The 19,097-nt window shown below is 38.5% G+C and overlaps 1 protein-coding gene across 4 annotated transcripts in view; it reads left to right on the forward strand.

The window, feature by feature from the left end:
* The first annotated feature begins 214 nt into the window (after positions 1 to 214).
* The window catches only part of RARB (retinoic acid receptor beta), a 546,477-nt gene continuing 527,594 nt past the window's right edge, over positions 215 to 19,097 (forward strand). For 2 of the 4 annotated variants that reach the window (XM_075212344.1, XM_075212345.1), the window contains exon 1: positions 215 to 377. The gene's annotated coding sequence lies outside the window, so the exon portion shown is untranslated. The remainder of the gene's footprint in view (positions 378 to 19,097) is intronic. The other 2 variants (XM_075212348.1, XM_075212351.1) reach the window with 1 other exon arrangement.

Genomic DNA, 19,097 nt, shown 5'->3' on the forward strand with positions numbered 1-19,097 from the left:
TTTAAACGCACATTTGAATCACCAAGTCTGTAGATACAGGTGCGAATGCTCCAAAAGGCGCATATTTCTATATATTAAACCGGTTTAAATATCAGGTGTAAGTATATATTTATGTCTTAGGGGTAGTAACATTAAGTCAGCCCTAGTGCTGTGTGCACGGCGGGGGCTGTCTGACCCCCGGGTGTCTCTGAAGTCCGGACAGGTAACAGTCAGGGCAGGGGAGCCCTTCACCTCTGCACATGCGCTTCCCCGGGTCTTCCCAGTGCGCGGGAGGGGGGAGCTCCTGCAGACCACGGCTCTCTGATGCTGCTGTCACTGCTGCACTATCCCCGCTGCTGCTGCTCTCCGTCATCGCCTGGACCCGGCTGCTGTGAAAGGTAAGCCTGTGTGTGTGCTGTGCCCAGGGATGGCACTCTCTGGCAGCGTGCATTGTGTGGCAGACACCCAGGGGCATGTGGTCACCCGGGATCGGCTCATTCCCCGGCCGAGGGAAGTTATTGATTGACATGTTTGTGTTGTCTGGGTCTGCACGGTCTCGCCTGTGTGTCCCAACTACTGGGCTGGTATGTGGGACACGCGTGGGGGGAGCTCGGCTACCTGTTACTATTGACACTTGTGAGTAAGTCTATCCTTCATCCTGCTGTCACTGGCCACTCGTGATCCACGTGCGTGGGAAAATATTTTGCTACCTAGCGTAACTTTCTTATTTTTTGGAGAGATTGGTCCTTTGTTGACAGTGGGGTGCATATATAATATATTCATTTATATAATATACATATCTGTCACTGAAAGCAGATTATGGTAGTTTAATAGGCGCCTAAAACAATTTGTTACATCTTTGAAATGATTATGGTTGCTGCCCACTGCCTGCCCTAATAACACCTGTCATACAACATCGGTATGAAGTGGAAGACCAGCAATAGACCAGTTATGTTTTTATTTGCATTACAGCATTAAACATAAGCACCTTAAGGGCTTGTTCACAGCTCTCTGATTTAATGATGCTTAGCACAAAATAATAAATGCATGAAAAGTGCATCACAAATAGGAGAGATAAGAGTGAGGGCTTGTTCACACACGTGCTTAGGAATATGGGTATCACTAATGTGCACTTTAGACGTGTTTTAGTGATGCAATTCTTTATTGCATTTCCCATGGACTTTTCATGTGTTGTGCTTTTACCAATCCAATTTATTGTCAGGATAGGGTGCGTTAACTTATGAGAAATAGGTTGTATGGTGTTCTAAAATGTTAGAATTCAGTGATGGGAACAAGCCCATAAAAAAACATTCATCCTATTGGTTAATGTGACTTTCAGGTGTTAGTTGTATTTATAATTTTAGAAGGCACATGCCCTGTTCCTCATGTGTTAACGCTCACTACCAGTACAGTAGATTATATTGATACAAGCGCAATATGTGAAAAGTGCGTTGAAATTAAAAATACATCACAAAAGCGCATGTTAGTTTTCATGTCTTTTTATTCATTTTTATATATGTGAACGATGCATTGGAAGTACACATGAAAATGCAGGCAGAAAAATGTTATTAGTGTCTATGTTCCTGAATCCGTATGTTTCTTCCACCTGCTGATGACCATATTGTAAGTAATGTCAGAGCTGGGTTAGTGTGCCCTCAATGACCCACTGCTTCCGATCCCTTAATTGCATTAGTGCATTATGTGTAGTGATTACAACAGGAGGTCATCCTGTCTCCTCCTCAAGTCACCAAAGCATCAACTTCCATAATTATTTAACCTCTTTACTGCATAAACAGCATACAGCCACTCTTGTAGTAAAGTAGTTTGAAACATTATTTAGCTTTGGGGGCAGTGAAACAATGACCTGACTGTTCATGCTTTGAGATCACTATTCTCTGTGTATAGTGTTTATGCATTTTGATTGTAAACAGCTTTGACAGGGGAAGTGCATGATCCAGGGAAGTGTATGACAGGGTCATTGCTGAAGTATCTAAAAACTGCAGGATGCCTGCATAGATCAGCTGAACTTCACTCATAAAGGCACCTTGAAATGATTGACTAAAAGCACCTTCAGTGCTTCAGTGCAGTAAAACATTTTAAAAAAAAATCTAAACTATTTATATACCTATCTTCATTCAACTTTGTGCAAAAACTCATAACAGAATATAGTGTGTGTGTGGGTATATATATATATATATATATATATATTTATCTATTATGTAAACCTATCTGAGAAATATGCTCATAGAGGAAGTCATAGAGTCGGATGTAAACCCGCATGTGCAGTAGAAAAACTTATATCTCAGTCTGCTGTTAGTATCTCACCATTGTGCCTCTCTATGCTTAGAGAGGTAGAATGGGGAATGACGTTGGCAGGCGGGCATAGTCATATTAAGGGTTTGTAACATTTCTGACGGAGAAGATGCCGCAGATATGTCTCTAGGAGATCCCCACTGTTGATGATTGTACGGATTTTGTATATCATTCCAAGTCACATCTATCTTAATATAAGTGTTGCTTGGAACACAAAGTAAAATACAGGATGCAATTTACACTTACATTCTAAGGGGCATATTCAATTAGGTTTCCGGAATGCGCCGCAAAGTCAGTTCACGGTACCGCAATACCGTGGATTTTCGTGCGCACTCCATAGGGATGCGTAGGAAAATCTGCGTTATTGCGGTACCGTACTACCGGCAATGCTGCGCAGGTAACGCGCGTTACCGCGCACCGGAAACCTAATTGAATACCCCCCTAAGTGTAAATTGTATCTAGCTCTACATGACCCCCAGAATTGGTTTCCTAAGTGACAAGACTCAAAACCAGCTATAATCAGTACCAGGACTGTAACTAGGGGACACCACCCAGGGCGCAGATTATGAATATTTTAAGTTCATTTGGTTAAAATTGAGGGCTAGGGGGGCGACATTCTTGTTTCACGCCCCAGACGCTAAAATTTTAAGTTACTGCACTGATCAGTACCCTGAAGCAGTTATATTATCCTTAAACCAAAATACCTTTTAAAATGCTAAACTGGTTCCCTTGTCACCTCCAACTAATCTGCAATTTTGTAAAAAAAAAAATGGACAAAAAACAAAAGCTTACAGTTGAATAGCTCGGCCAAAGTTCATGGGTGTGCAAAGGAAGCATCGCAGAACTACATGCTATCATATGGTGTTACTAAGCATTGTAGACTGTTGTAAAAGTGTGCATAGCAGTATATAATGGAATAGCATTCAAATGTCACTGGATGGCACATAGTGTGTCAAAATATAGCATGGCACAGGAGAACACCTAGCAGGTTAGGGTAAGTGAACTTTTGTGTAAGATTAAATACAAATAGACATAGCAGTTTAGTTCATTATAAAGACATTGTAGTAGAAACAGTGAGACATGCAGTCTAGGAAAATAAACTTCTTTGAGTGATGAAGCACAGATTAATGTTAGTGTCTTTGTTTTTCCAACGCAGCTTACTCCACAGGATTTGTTGTTTAACAAACACTGTGGCTTTGGGCCCAGCTTGTCCAATACAATGCTGATTCCAGGGTGTGTGATGCGGTAATCAGCAAGTTCTTTTAATACTTTTAATATCCTTTGTTTTTTTGGCATTTATATTTTTTTTGTAATTTGCATGTATAACAATATAAAAACATATAGCTGATATGGTAAAGACCAATACATTTCAAATACAAGTTTACCCAGTCTCTAAGGAAATAACATTTTTCAGAACATTATATATAGACTAATCCACATTTGATAAAATGTTGTAAATGGATCCCCACCAATATCTCTGAATTGCAGTCATTCCTCCCTTGAAGCCCATTCATTGGGGTCCCCTATGGAATGGGTGCCTCTACAAGGGAGAACCCAAGTTGTAGGGTAATTACGTTACAGCCCTGTTACTACTGACTGTGCTGTGCTTTTCTTCAGCAGAAACTTGTCAAGGCAAATTGCAAAGAGAAGTATGGAAGTGGTAAACTACACTGTGTGTTCTGCACTACACTTTACACTTTTTGGTGATTTTTGTGCTTCAAAAAAATTAAACAATCTTGTGTGTCCAGGCCCTAAATGTTATTCTTTTTATAGGAGATTCGTAATAAACAGCTATTTATATCATAGCAAGTATTTATATAATGTCTAGAATATTTAATAATTCGCATCAGTCTCTGCCCCAGTGAAGCTTACATTCTATATTCCCCACCACACAGAGACACATGCGCTAGGGTTAATTTTGTCAGAAGCCAGTGACCTAATCAGTATATCTTTAGAGTGTGGGAGGAAACTGGAGCACTCAGAGGAAGGATGTATTATTACCAAAGGAGACCCACGCAAACATGGGAATAACATACAAACTACACACAAATAGGGCCCTGGTTGGAATCAAACCCATGACCCCAGCGCTATGAGGTAGCAATGCTAACCATTGTGCCACTGTGCTGCAGAATGACACTTTCTTTCATGGAGAACAAAATCTAAAATACAGTTTATGTAAAAGAGCTACTGATAACATAGCACATATATATCTAAAAGTTTCACGAGCATAAGATATTTTACATACAGTTGTAATTGTGGAGGGATATACAATCCAAATACACACACCAGGCTTCCTGTCCACTAATCCCATTTATCCCATTGAGAGGACTCTCACACCTATCCAATTTGATACTGCGTGCTATGTGCATTAGAAATGCATATGAAGTGGGTCAAATAAGATTTAATGACAGGGCCATCTTAACAGATAACAGATAATGTACAGATAACAGCTGATACTGAGGTGATTGGTCCACCTAAATGTTTTAGCAAAGAGGGTTTGAAGGTTCTGAATAAATCTCCCGGAATAATATACTGAAAAGTTGGCAAGCCGATGGGGCCCCTATGCTCGTGGGGCCCCCGGGCAACTGTCTAGCTTGCCCATGCGTTAATACTGCTCAGGTTAACAGTGCCATTCACACCATTTGTTTTTCTGCGACTGTTATTAATAGCTTCAATATTTAAGCCAGATTGTGTTTTAAGTTTTTGGACTGTTAAATAAACATGTATGTACATACATATACTTGATCAGCATTTTTAAGGATTTATTTATTAGAGAATTTAGTTTTGCGCAAAACAGTATTGTCTCTGGTCTATTTAGGCTAAATTTACTTACTTCAAAGATATTGCACATTAAGTCCTGAGTGTCATGAGCATTTAGTTATATTTGCTACTACTTCTTTGTACAGTGATACATTATGTGATATACATCGTAAACCTACATATTGAGTGCAAGTGACAGCCAGGATGTATTATATATGTACATGTACTGGGCTACTTACAGTAAGTCACTAATGAGGTGCACTGTTTGTTCTCTATAGCATATAAGTAAATACAGACAACCCAAATTCAGGGAGCCTGTGCTGCTTCTGGAAATACTGCAAAAGCTTAGTGAAATTCCAAGCTCTACTACACAGCAGTGTGAAACCAGCATTTTTGCTTTCTTCCTTAATATTACTGGGGAAAAAATTCAACTTTGGTCTTTGAAAAATATGGCCATAATTATTTAGTTTTGACCATGCACAGTGGTAAGTAACTTAATTGTGACGCCACAGGGAGGTCATTATTACCATCCCCATGCTGTTCACAAGATAGGAGTATATGAAATGTAGGCCTCCTTTTGTATATGTGATTAGCATGTTATGTGATTTGTTGATTGGATAGAAATGTAACAAATATAGGGGTCTGAGGACACCCATTATAACATTTGGTCAGCCTACATGTGCCCCCCACGGTTTGCTTTTGGGTTAAAACTGCTCTGTCTTTTTGCACTATAGGTGTGCCAGAAGCATAAATTCTGCAAATCTGGTTATGCAAATGTGCAATAAATGCATAGCAACCATTTAATACGTGGTCCTTTACGCTCATCTGCATGAACAGAATATTCTCACGTTATCTATTGATCCTTATGACATGCGCTTACGCTTTCCACATGGTTAGCAATGAAGTATGCGGCATGGAAAGTAACCACAATAAAATTATATATAGGCCACTTTCTGGCTGTCACTGTCCATGACAGCTTATGTGTTATGGCACAGAGAATAATAGACCCTTTCTGGCTGTATTTACATTCTGATTGGAATACAAAGCTAGTATTCCACTTGTGGGGGTGAGACAATTTTCAGTCTGTTAGAAAATTAAAGTTAATGTCAGATTTTAGTGCAAATTTGGACTTTTAAGTAATGTTTGCAAATAACACTAAGGGCCTCATTTAGAGTCGGACACAAAGTCCATTTCAGGCGCATTCTGCACATTTCCACTGATGGGTCATGCGCAGTAAGCAACAGTTCCAACTGCTTTTCAGACGCAAGTGTACACTGCGACAGCTTGCGTCTAAGTACGAGGGAAAGGGAGTTATGTAGCCGTGAATAAGTTAGATACTATAGGCGTCTACCCGCAAAAACTACTCTAGTCGGATCAAGACGCAGACGGAACACACGTCACAACAAGACTGGAAAAAGTGCGGCAGGAATTAGGTGGCGCAAGCAGTTAGCTAACTTTGAGAACTGGTTGCAGCTTGGTAGGGTATTACAAGTGGGACACAACTGGGGTTGCATGCCACTCGTAATACCCTACCAAGCTGCGGCACACTACCACTCCTGCTCTTTCATGTATGTCTTAGACGCACATTATGTCCGACTCTAAATGAGGCCCTAACTGTCTTGCTGAACTGGTAGATGACACGGGCTCCTGTGATGGTATGTGAACTGCTACCCATCTATTGATAAATGTCTTGAAATGGAATTGTATCTGTAGTTGTTGTGGCCCTTTATTATGTGTATAACATGAAATATAAATTAACTTTGCAGTTAAAGAAAACCTGTTAACAGGTTCAACAATTGTTTTTATTTTTTTTATTACATGTGCCTAATATTCAAAGTAAAAAAAAAGTGGTTCTTCTGTTACTGCCATTTGCCTGGGAGAGTGCAATTCGCTCGCTAAATGTTATTCTCCATTCCGTGCTGGCTTCCCTGTATAGAGGAACGTACACTGACAGCCCGCTGTGTGTATATTTGGCTTCCTACTAAGCGCACAAGGTTATGTATTAAGGAAAGAAAAAGTCAATGTTCAACCTGGTGATCAGGTATCTTAAAGGTCCTAAGACAATTTGTTTTGTTATGTTTTATTATGTTTATTGTTCTGATATTAGTATAGGGATTGGCAGCAAATTACTTGATATACAACAATATGCTGTTTATTGCATGCTGACAAAATTAACGCTCTAGTGTGTGTGTGTGTATGTATATATTAGGGAATTTAGACTGTAAGCTCCATCGAGGCAGGAACTGATGTGAAGGAATTGTAGCATTGGCGAGTTAGGTAAGTTAATTTCAGATTTTTTTTATTTTTACAATGCTCATGCTTGTATAGATTGAACAGGTTTTGTTTTTATTAATAGATTTTAAAATATATATTTTTTTTATGTGAACAACTGAACGCTTTCAAAGCTAAATTGGATAACGACTGTAACTAGGCCACTGCCTTAGCGAAGAGCGCAGACTGCTCTGGGGGGCGGAACGTCCATTTGCCGGGCTCCCGGTGCAATGTTGTTATAAGTGGTGCGCCCGACTCATTCTCTGCAGTCTCACCCCAGCTCCTGCATGGCTTTCAGAACATTTTAAAAAAGAGGAGGCTCGTGACCTCTTAATTTGGATTTCCCCAGGCCTCTATAAACCTCTGAAAGAGCCTGGCCACCATTTATTAATAAAATATCGACTGGACAGCTGAGCAATTTTTAGCTACCTTGGTAATACTTGCCAGGAGATTTAAGTCTTAAATTACCGCCTTTGTCGGTGTATTCTTGGGCTATGTATGCAAACGTGATCCAACTAGTGGTTCACACATGTGCAATGTAACTGAAAGCCCAGACTTGGACTTTTCAGTTCCGCTAATAAATAAAAAGTTATAAAAATAAATTATTAAAAAAAAAGATAAAAATATTTCAAAATAATTATTTTAATGCTATAGACAATTGAAAAATAGCTTTATTCAACCAGTAAAGCAGACTTTATTTTTCTTTTTTTTTTCTGCTATCACCATCCTGAGATTAGGATAACAGAACAAGGATTGCGGTGGTACTTGTACTGCCACGATTCTTGTTAAAATTGCTTTGCCATGCTTTGTATGGGGAAGCGATCGCCGGCGAAACCTGGGGAGGCAGGGTTATATGCGGTATCATCCCTTTGATAGATAGCTTTCGCTGTTTAATAAATAGATCCCTCAATCACAGGAATCGGTGATCCCATTTCTGCATGCATGTTAATTTCTTACCTGAACATAGCTCACTTGCCTATTGAATGATAAACTAAAATCAACATATAGGTTTTAAAATTGATTTTTTCATAAATTGAATGAGGCAAAATTAAAAATTCTTGCGAATATTGTTTCACAACCGAATGGCCTCTTACATTGTAGCTGAGGAGTACACTTAATAATTTAAGTAGAATATGTTTGTTTAAATTAGTTAATGATATTCTGTATTTAAAATACACTAAAAATATTTCTATCGTATTGTGAAATATACAATTCTCCTCTGCCTTCTCCCTTTCAGTCGTGTCCTGCTTGTTAGCAGTGAAGTAAAACACTCACCGTTAATGCATTGCTGTCTATACGTCCCTCAAATGAAGTTCCAATGAAGCTTTAAACAGAATTAAATGAATTGTGTAACTGCTGAACAATGCTAAAGTACTGTTTTGCGGCTATAAAATAATCAGCTAAAAATAGAGAAAAGTGTTATAACAAGAAAATTAAGGCCTTAAAGGATCGTCTGTAATGAACATAAAGCAATTGATGCTATGATAGAGTAATTATTTTCGTATTTACATCATTAACGATTGTAATTTAACGTTAATGTCTTGGTATTTTATGCCTTCTCATTTGCAGACAAAAGCACATCTGAGACATCATCAGGGAGTAATTTGGTAATATAAAGTCATGAATAGAAACACTAAACTATGCTCAGAACTCTGACAAGCTCAGTGCCGCAGAATAACCTCATTTTCTGTTTATTATCTACCTTTATAATTCTGTTTACCATCGTTCCAATTCACGAGTAGATAAAATGTATGCAGCGTTCTTTCTAACTTAATGTACCGTTGTGGTGTTAAACATTTCTGAACAAAAAGAAAAAAAAAAAGCCAAAGAAAGTAAGAAACAACAAACATATTCATAGATAAACTAAGGAGATCTAGTATATCCCTTTAATAATATCTTTAAATAGACACAGAGCAAATGAGATCAGCTTCAGGCGCCCCTGTCTAAGCCCTTTGAAGACTTTTTTTTTGTCTGTGAGGCATACATCCCTCTCTGAATACAGGCGAATCCTTTCTATCCTTTTTTTGCACATTTGGGAGTTGAGAATATGTTTGTTATGCAATGAAAGGCAAAGCAGATGAACTGCGCAGGGAAAAGAGGATCAAATCAACCCAGATCAAAAATGGTAATTTAGCTACATTTCTTGTTTTATCCTAATCCGATTGTGTCACGTGGCCCTTCAGAACAGTCAAGAAGTGACGTATGACCTGCACTGCATAAATATGAAGGTTTTGTTCTTTGAAATAAGTGCTTTATTCCAGGTTGGATGAGTGCACAAGATTAGAATTCTTAAAACAGAAGACCCAGACCCTTGGGATTAAAATGACTACAGACTTCAATTATAAAAAAAAAATCATGTTTGGTTAATCTCTGACATATTATTTAAACATTGTATCTGCTGTGTTGAAAACTGCATATTATTTGTTATTTGCTATTTGTAAATTCTTCACCTCTTTCTTAAAGCTAAACGTGTGATATCCACATTTGGATTGAAATGATAGGGCCTCATTTAGAGTTGGAAATATATCCATGATTGTGCCAAGGTGAAAAATTGTATCTGCCAGCTGGATTCACTCCTAACTCCAAATGAGACCCCTAGGGCTAAATGTATCAAGCTGAGAGTTTTGCCTATAGCAACCAATCAGATTCTAGCTGTCATTTTGTAGAATGTACTAACTAAATGATAGCTAGAATCTGATTGGCTTTTCAAACCCGCCGGAAAACTCTCAGCTTGATACATTTACCCCCTAACCTTTGCTCATTTTCCATATTACATAAAAGTATACAATATAAGAGGAAACTATAGTAATAAAAAACCAGCAAAAAAGAAGATTGGGAAGGGTTGTGGTATCTCAACCTCATCTCGCACCGACCAACGTCATCCACATGTGACTGTATACTCCGGTTGTGGCAGTAAAAATAGCCATATTTCCCTACCCTCATTTTTAATTTCTACTGTTTTACTATATCACCAGTCCATTGCTCATCCCTAGCTCAAACTCCAACTTTGAAACACAGACAGGTGATCCATTTGCTATATCTTAATATGGAGCAAATTAGAGAATTGAAAAATGCATGGAAAATCTAAGAATTTATGACGTGAAAAATAAAAGTTAACAATGTACTGTGTTAATAAAATGTGAAAATTCTTTTAAATTGTACTTTATGAAGCTAAGCTAGTTGTAAGTGGTAACATATACATATTATAAACTGCTTTATTTTTTCTGTTCAAATGCTGGTTTGCAGAATATAGTTCAAATCTGGCCATTCACTAAATTGCCATTTTGCACATAATAAAACATCCATATCTATTTTACATACTGTAGAACGATGCTTTTCAATCAGTGTGAATAAAGGAGGTTCATAGTACAAACTATTCAGAAATTGCTGCCTATGAAAACAAAGTGTATAACCTACAAAATTAGGTAGGTGTATAAAAGGTGTAATTTGTAGGTGTATAACCTACAAAATGAAAACTGACCTGCAAAGGTCAGATTAGAACATGAAACCCTTTAATTCCCCTTTGTGGAGTGACTTCTCTTTTTATTTAGTTCCTTCTGTTCCTCTTTACTTTCAAACTTTCTTTGGTCTATTGTAAATTTTGAACTTAATGTCCTACATTTGCTCCCAAAATGTCATCTTGGCTTAGTCTCTGTACACAGGGGTGCTTTTTTATGCACTCATTGAGCCTGATTCATCAAGGAAAGTAAGGCAAAAAAAGGAGTATGTTTTCTCCTGGACAAAACCATGTTACAATGCAAGGGGTGCATATTAGTTTATTTTTTGCACATCAGTTAAATACTTTCTATTTTTTTCATGTAGCACAAATATACTTGATAGCTTTATTTTTATATTGAAATTAATTAATAAAGTTGATCTAGGACATGCCCGTCCCCAACTATAAATCTACCATCACATTTTAAATTTAGCTCCCCCTTCAAGGCAACATGGTTTTGCCAAGGTGCAAAGTTACTAATTTTTTTGCTTTCCTTTCCTTAATGAATCAGACCCATTGTCCTTAAGTTAAGGTGTGTTCCTGTGCATGATAAAGTGCAACATGAATGCACCTCAGGATAATGATCATTGGTTTCTGTGGACAGTGTACTCAAAATGCACACAAGCAATCATGAACTTTGTACAAACCATAGATGCCCCATGTCTCCATGGTATGGCACCACATTGCATTTGACCACAGGAACAAGAAAAGCGGGTGAGTGTAAGTGATCTTGAAGTATACTCTTTGGGGCATATTCAATTGTTGGCGTTTCCAGCGGCGTTAAAAATATTATCGTTATTACGGTAATTCTAAGTCGGATTTCAGCTCGCAGCTCCCTGAGCTGCGAGATGAAATCCAGCGTTAAAGGTACCGTAATAATAGTAATTACGCGCACTATTACCGTAATGATGGTTACTTTTCCGTGTAACGCCAACGATTGAATATGCCCCTTTATTGCTAATATGCGAGTACCTATTACATTTTATTTTAATGTTAGTTACTTTGTAAGTGGAAAAAAGTTGCAAAGTATTGCTTTAGTGTTTTATTTTTTAGTGCTCTATATTTTTTTTAACTGACTGTGAAATTCAGCACAACATCGAACACCCTCTGAGCAAACAAATTTGTTCCCCACATTTAAGACAATTGAGGGTGATTCTGTACAAGTGAAAAAGAAGGCAAACCAATAGCTGGCCTGCACGTCCCTGGATTATGCAATGTGTTCTGAGATTGAACTCTTTAGTACATCTTTGGTACACACACAGAAAGTAGTATGCAAAGAGCAAAATGTCAAAATTCAAAAGCAGTTTGGGACCTGGCACACGCCAGCCAGGGTGCATTTTCATACTTGAAGTGTAAAGCAGAGCACGGCCATTTCTACTTCTTAAAAGGATTTGAATTTTGCACCAGCTCTAAAATCAGAGTGAAGACCTACAGTTTTAATTCGACCAGTTTTGCGCCTACATGTTTCAATGGAAAAGTTAATTTCCAGACACACTCCAAACAATGTAATAGAATGCTTAACACATACAATAATGACAGTTCCAAAGGCTCCACACTGTGTTTATGATTAATATAAGCCATACATGTGTCTAAACCAACCAGTATTTTAGAAAAAAAAATGAGAAGCTGGATTAAAAGTAGAGATGTTCACTGACCCCCGTGTTTTGGTTTTGGATTTGGATTCGTGTTTTGGTTTCGGCAAAACCGCCCTCGCGACTTTTTGTTTTGGATCTGTATTTTTTTTAGAAAAATAACTAAAATATGCTAAAATCACATAATTTTGCTCTTTTTTTTTTTTTTGTTCCTACATTATTATTAACCACAATAATGCTAATTGCCAGTCATTTGCAGTCAATTTTGACCACCTCACAGGTCACAATATTCATTTCATGCACTTTCGGGCAAAGACTGCAGCGAGCTGGCTGGATGCTAAGCAACAGAGCAACGACACAAACACACGGCAGTCTATAGTACATTTAGAAAACATTGCCAAACAGCAGTGGCAAGAAAGAAAAGTTGTGCAAGATAGAATTGTTCTAGGGCCCTCCCACGCACCCTTATGTAAGATATTGAAAAGGACATGTACATGTACTTTTGTGGCTGAAGTGCTTGGTTTGTTTGGGGCCCCACAAAACAAGCTACCAATAGCTTAGCTGCCTTAAGCCCAACAGTGCTGTCAATGAACTCTACATTATTAAACCATGTCTGCTCGTGCTGCATCTTTAATCTCCTTCTCCTCTCTGGAAACCCTCCCTGTCATCCCTGAAGAACAGCCAAACTAATGTAGACACAGGAATGAATATCAGAACTGGAGTGGCATTATATCTGCTTCAAACAGACTGTGTCACGGAACATGTGGGCGGCATGGAACACAGATTTAAACCAATATATAGATGCAGTTGAGGACACCATACTTAAATTAAAACATGACCCACCGTATGAAATCCAGGATTTAAAAGAGCTTGTACACGAGAGATACACTGTGCTTCAGAAGAATAATACAGAGGAGGCCGGCAGGATGATAAATATGTCCAGTTTAAAGAACAGCTAAGTCACCTGAGAAAACAAATGGGTATACCACCGGCATCTGCAGACGAACATTTGGAAGATGAAGACCAAGAGATCGCTGTCGCCCAGTGCACACGGCCGGTACAATGAAACTGCGAATGGCTCATTAAATTAGTTATGGTTCCTTTGATTGCTCCACCATTTACTTGGATAACTGTGGTAATTCTACAGCTAATACATGTCGACAAGCGCATACCCCTCGGGATGCGTGCATTTATCAGACCAAGACCAATCCGGAGTGCCCCGACAGGTTGGAGGTGGTGAACCCAGTGAAAAACAAAGTATGTGGTCACACGTACGAGAGAGAAGCAATTGAAAGGGTGATTGAAAACAAACTTCATCCTAACAAAATATTAATTGAACCCTGCAGGAATCCACCATTACAGAAGTCTCTGTAACATAAATGTCAAAAACAAAAATGTAAAAAAATGACATGTTGGCAATTTTATGTTTTTCTACAGTAAAGTTTCACCTTTATTAAAGATGTGGGTTAAAAAAAAAACCACATCTTTAATAAAGGTGAAACTTTACTGTAGAAAAACATAAAATTGCCAACATGTCATTTTACCCAAATATTAATAAGCATTCCAGCATCAGCTAGATCCCAGCACCTGCAGTCTACATTGTCATTATCCTCACCCTCATCAGTGTGTCCATCATCATCACTCAATACTAATTAATCCTGGCTGGAATGCACCATTACAGAAGCCTCTGTACTTTGATCTAAATGCCAGTAAAGGCCATCCCTGTAGAATTTGTAGTTCATTTTACGACAGAGTTGGCACGATTTTTGGGCATTTCTTTGTAGATGAAGTACTTTAATTGCTTCGCCAGATCGAAAAGTTAGTAACTTCTGAAAATCATATCGCTACATTTTGGTATGCTTGATCCTAAATTTAAGAGCTATGTCTTCTCTTTATTTCCCACTGTCCCAGATCACAATAGATGCAATCGGCTCCTGGTGAGCAAGTTAACAGTTGAAGTGGTACCTGACATGACGGCATTCAGTTACTCAGGCTACTGCTGCTAGGAAAAAACTTAGCTTTTCTAATAGACCCAAGGATGATGCAGATTTAGTAGAACATTTTGACATTTGTTCTGGTGTAAAAGTATTGCCCAAAAATCGTGACAGCTCTGTCGTAAAGTGAACTACAAATTCCACATGGAAGACCATTACCGGCAATTACATCAAAGTACAGAGACTTTTGTAATGGTGGATTCCTGCGGGGATGAATTAGTGTTGTGTTGTGAGGATGATGACAGTGTAAATTGCAGGTGCTGGGATCTAGCTGAGAGAAGGGAGCTAGCTGATGCTGGTATGCTTGTGAATATTTTGGGTAGAATGGCATGTTGGCAGTTTTATGTTTTTCTACAGTAAACTTTCACCTTTATTGGAGTGTTTTTTTTTTCTTTAAAAAGGAAAAAGTTTTTTTTTAAAAAAAAATGTTTCCCCAACTTAAAATTACTGTGCACTTGAACATAGGCTTTAGCATATGACGTAGAGGGATTAGTATCATCATGACTGAGATTGGAGAGTGACAAGAACAATGTGACTGGAGAGTGACAAGGACACTTCCACCCGTCCTGTTTCTGTGTGAGCTATGGCACAGTAGAATGTCACTGGAGACTTTTAAAAACACTGCCAGTGCTAATATTTGAATTTCTGCTTCAGCAATAACACTGTCACATCTTCTATTTCTGGGTGGCTATGGCACAGTACAATGTGATTGCAGATTTTGAAGAACACTGACAGCCCTATTATTTCAATTTCAGCAATGACAATTAGTAATGGAGAAATGCCACGTAGACTGGCAACAAAACTGGGACCTCTCCTGTATCTTTGTGAGCTATAATAACACAGTGCAATGTGACTGCAGATTTTGAAGAACACTTGCAGCCCTATTATTTCTATTTTAGCAATGACAATTAGCAATGGAGCATTGGACCTCTCCTGTTTCTGTGTTAGCTATAACTCCGTAGAATGTCACTCGAGACTTTTAAGAAAACTGCCACCCCTCCTCTTTATGTTTTAGATGTGATGCTGCCCAACTGCACTAGAGACTGCCAAGAACTGTGCTACCCCTTCTGTATCTCTCTGTGAAAGGTAGCTGGATTGCTATGGAGGGCGGTACTTATAGAATCCAAAACTTGCGAGATCCAACAATACAACAATGGCGTTTTGCCTCATTTTCACTTCCGAGGGATCGGCTCGGTACTCGGATCGGCGAAGTTCCGGTGGGCTCGGTTCTCGGAGAACCGATCCCGAGCATCTCTAATTAAAAAGAATGGTAACAACATATAAAAAGATGAATTTACACTTTTTTCACAATGCTTCTCTTCAATTTTTTCTGCTTCTCCACATGTTGAGTGGAGTCATCTCCCTAGAGCGGAAAGTAATCGTTCACCTTAAAGTTCTCTGAGCGAACTTTTGAGGTGCAACAATGCAAAACCAAGGTATTTGCTGAGTTCATTGCATTCGCCTCGTCAATGGCCTTCACAGTGGAATGTAGGTATTCATGAAAAGCACTTAAAAGTTGTAATCATAAAAAATAATGTAAGTCTTGTACACACATTCACTTCTCTTTGCTTTTTTTCTCATTTCATTTTGATGCTGACCTGACCCCCATCAAAATTAACACATTGTTTGTTAAATCTTTTTCTCCCTAAACTTGTTCTCCTCTAACAAGTTGAATTTGTCCTGGGCCATGGACAATACCAGAGTCACAACAGACCTAATTTACAAGAATTCATTTAATTTCATTCATAGAAATAGACTTATCGGTGAAAAGGCATTCAATGAAATATATTTCCTTCTCCATGGGCTTCCAGAGCAAAGCGAGATCACTGTTCTATATAGCAACCTATCAGCATTAGTTCCCGTGAATGGCATAACCTCTCCAGTCTTTTCAATCTCCAGTGCCACGAGGCAAGGTTGCCCCCTCTCACCACTGATAGTCGCCATGATGATAATAATACCTCTAGCTACTAAAATTAGTTCATATTCCTTCATTCAATCCCTTAAAAATACACATCCAACACAAACTTGCCCCGCACTTGTACAATGTTCTTATAACCACTTCTAATCCCTAGATCTCACTGCCAAACCATCTGCGAGAAGGAGAGATGTACAGTGTATATTCAGTATTCATAGTATAAAATCAACCCTGTAAGGACAGTGGTAAAAGTCTTCTATATCACTTATGAAAGCCACCCTAGAAGAAAATTTAACTTTTTATGAAGACCCCGTGAACTTTAGTATCTGACAATGTTTGTTACTAAACATTACCACCAGTTTTGCTAGCAATCTTCCCTCCATTGGTAGCAAACATTAAATCTAATTTTGCCTGGGATAAACCGTGTTACTTTGGTTAAAATTAATGTTTTACCGAGGTTACTTTAAGTATTTCAACTCAAAAACCACTGTACATATTTACTTTGTTCCAGCATTCTTCTTCTCTTTTCATATGAGCAAGAAAATGCACAAGAATAAAGCCGTGTTCAACCTGCAGAGGGGATACGGGCATCTTTAATTTCAATATTAGAGTACTGTGACTTTTTTCCCTCCTTTGGCTTCCACGATACCAAAGTCCTCCATCCACAAAGGCTAATCCTGTCCTCTCCTTATCACTTTTGATACGGGACAACACCAACAAGTTGTTTTCTTTAGTGCTTTCCCATACCCTATAATACCAGTGTTGAAAAAACTTATTTTTCTACCTGGTCAGAAAAACTGGCTAGTAAGATGGTGTAAGATTTATGAACGATTAGGCATAAACTAAGACTTTCTCCACCTTCTCAGATTTACTATCAAATTTGAAATTCCCACTAAACACTTCTATCAATACTTACAACTCAGACATTTCCATCAGCAAGTTAATCGACAAATTAATTAGTAGGCCCATCACCACTTTCAAAACCCTCTTGTAGAGATCTATTCTCCACAATATATACTGACCTCACTGTCTCTAATGCCTCACTGAAAGAGCCTCACAAATTGAAGTTTGAATCAGACATTGTGGAAAATGTAAATGAGGAAAGTGGGCTGAAATCAAAATGAAAGTACATGCCTGTAACACAGGCATGTTTATAGCCTCAATACTCCATGTGGACGTCCCTCTCATTCCAACGTATTTTCTACTTCTACCCCAGTGCATTCAGCATCCCAACACAAGCTCATAATGCATATAATCTCATGGCAGTCTAGAAGAACCCTTCAGTCCCCCATTTGCCTAACAGTCCTCAACAGACACTGACACACATACAGAATTAAAAACATCACAAAAAGACAGTTGTCAGCGCTTATCCTTAACACTGCATATCTGTGTGTATCTTGCAAAATGAAAACATTAGATATCAGTTCATATTTTGATCAAAACATTTTAAGCCTGTATCCCAACGTCAAGGGCACCTCATTATATGCAGGTCCTGCACTGACCTATATGCTTTAAATTCTATATAATAAGTTATATATCAAACGCGGACTTATTGACATGCAGCTGGTACCATATATAATAAGGGATATACCGAGTGTGGGCCTATTGCTATGCAGCTGGTACCATATATAATATGGGATATACCGAGCACGGGCTTATTGCCATGCAGCTGGTACCATATATAATAAGGGATATACCGAGCTTGGGCTTATTGCCATGCAGCTGGTACTATATATAAAATAAGGGATATACCGAGCGCGGGCTTATTGCCATGCAGCTGGTATCATATATAATAAGGGATATACCGAGCGGGCTTATTGCCATGCAGCTGGTACCATATATAATATGGGTTACTGAGTGCAGGATTATTTTTTTTCTCTAGAATGGAATACATCACCTGCATCAACAACTTGGGAACCTTGTGCTCTAATGTGAGATTACCCTTTGTAACATAATAATGTTATATCCGTATCCAACAATGTTTTTTATTCATTAGAGTCCACTTTGATCAACACTTCCCATTCTCCACGCTTTGGACCGATGGTGCATCTCTCGAACCTCACCTGACCTCCCTCTCTCATATACGCTCACATAAAAATCTGCTTGACAATAATTGCATTGCATCCTCTTTGCAATTATCTTTTTTTGTAAAATTACTGATTTATTAACTACATCTTAACCTGTATGAATGTAATTTTGCTGTATAGCTCTGTCATAATAAATTGATAAAGAGATGTAGAATGCTAGCGGTAACCCTTTAGCAACTGTTAATGTACAAAATCTTTATTCACGTCTTCTACCCCATGTAAATTATAGAAAAGAAAGCACACCCAGCCACTAACACTGAAGCTGATTCATGTGTACACACCTACACGATTTACCTTCAGATCTGTGATCTTCATCTCTCATAACCATCTGCTGAAACGATCGTGACTGTTCACACTCTACAGATATCTGCCTATGCTGCTGGTCGTGACTGCGTACACACCTCTACATTTGCCCAATATCGTTCTATCTTGGATTGTGATTTTTTTTTTGGAGTTTGGAAAATCAAATCAAGTGATATAATTGGGTTTGGTACAATAAAACATGGGAACGTACACACACACTTACATCATCTGACCAAATGGTCGTTTAAGACAGACTACATCTGATGAAGCTGGTGAAGGGGTTCTCTCAGGGAGTGGTTGAGATATTCCATTCATCTCCTACTTCTTGCAGATTCTTGGAGAGCAGACTGACATGATGCACTCTTCAATCAGAACATTAAGACAATC

The sequence above is a fragment of the Mixophyes fleayi genome, chromosome 5 (genome assembly GCF_038048845.1).
Source record: "Mixophyes fleayi isolate aMixFle1 chromosome 5, aMixFle1.hap1, whole genome shotgun sequence".
Lineage (NCBI taxonomy): Eukaryota > Metazoa > Chordata > Amphibia > Anura > Limnodynastidae > Mixophyes > Mixophyes fleayi.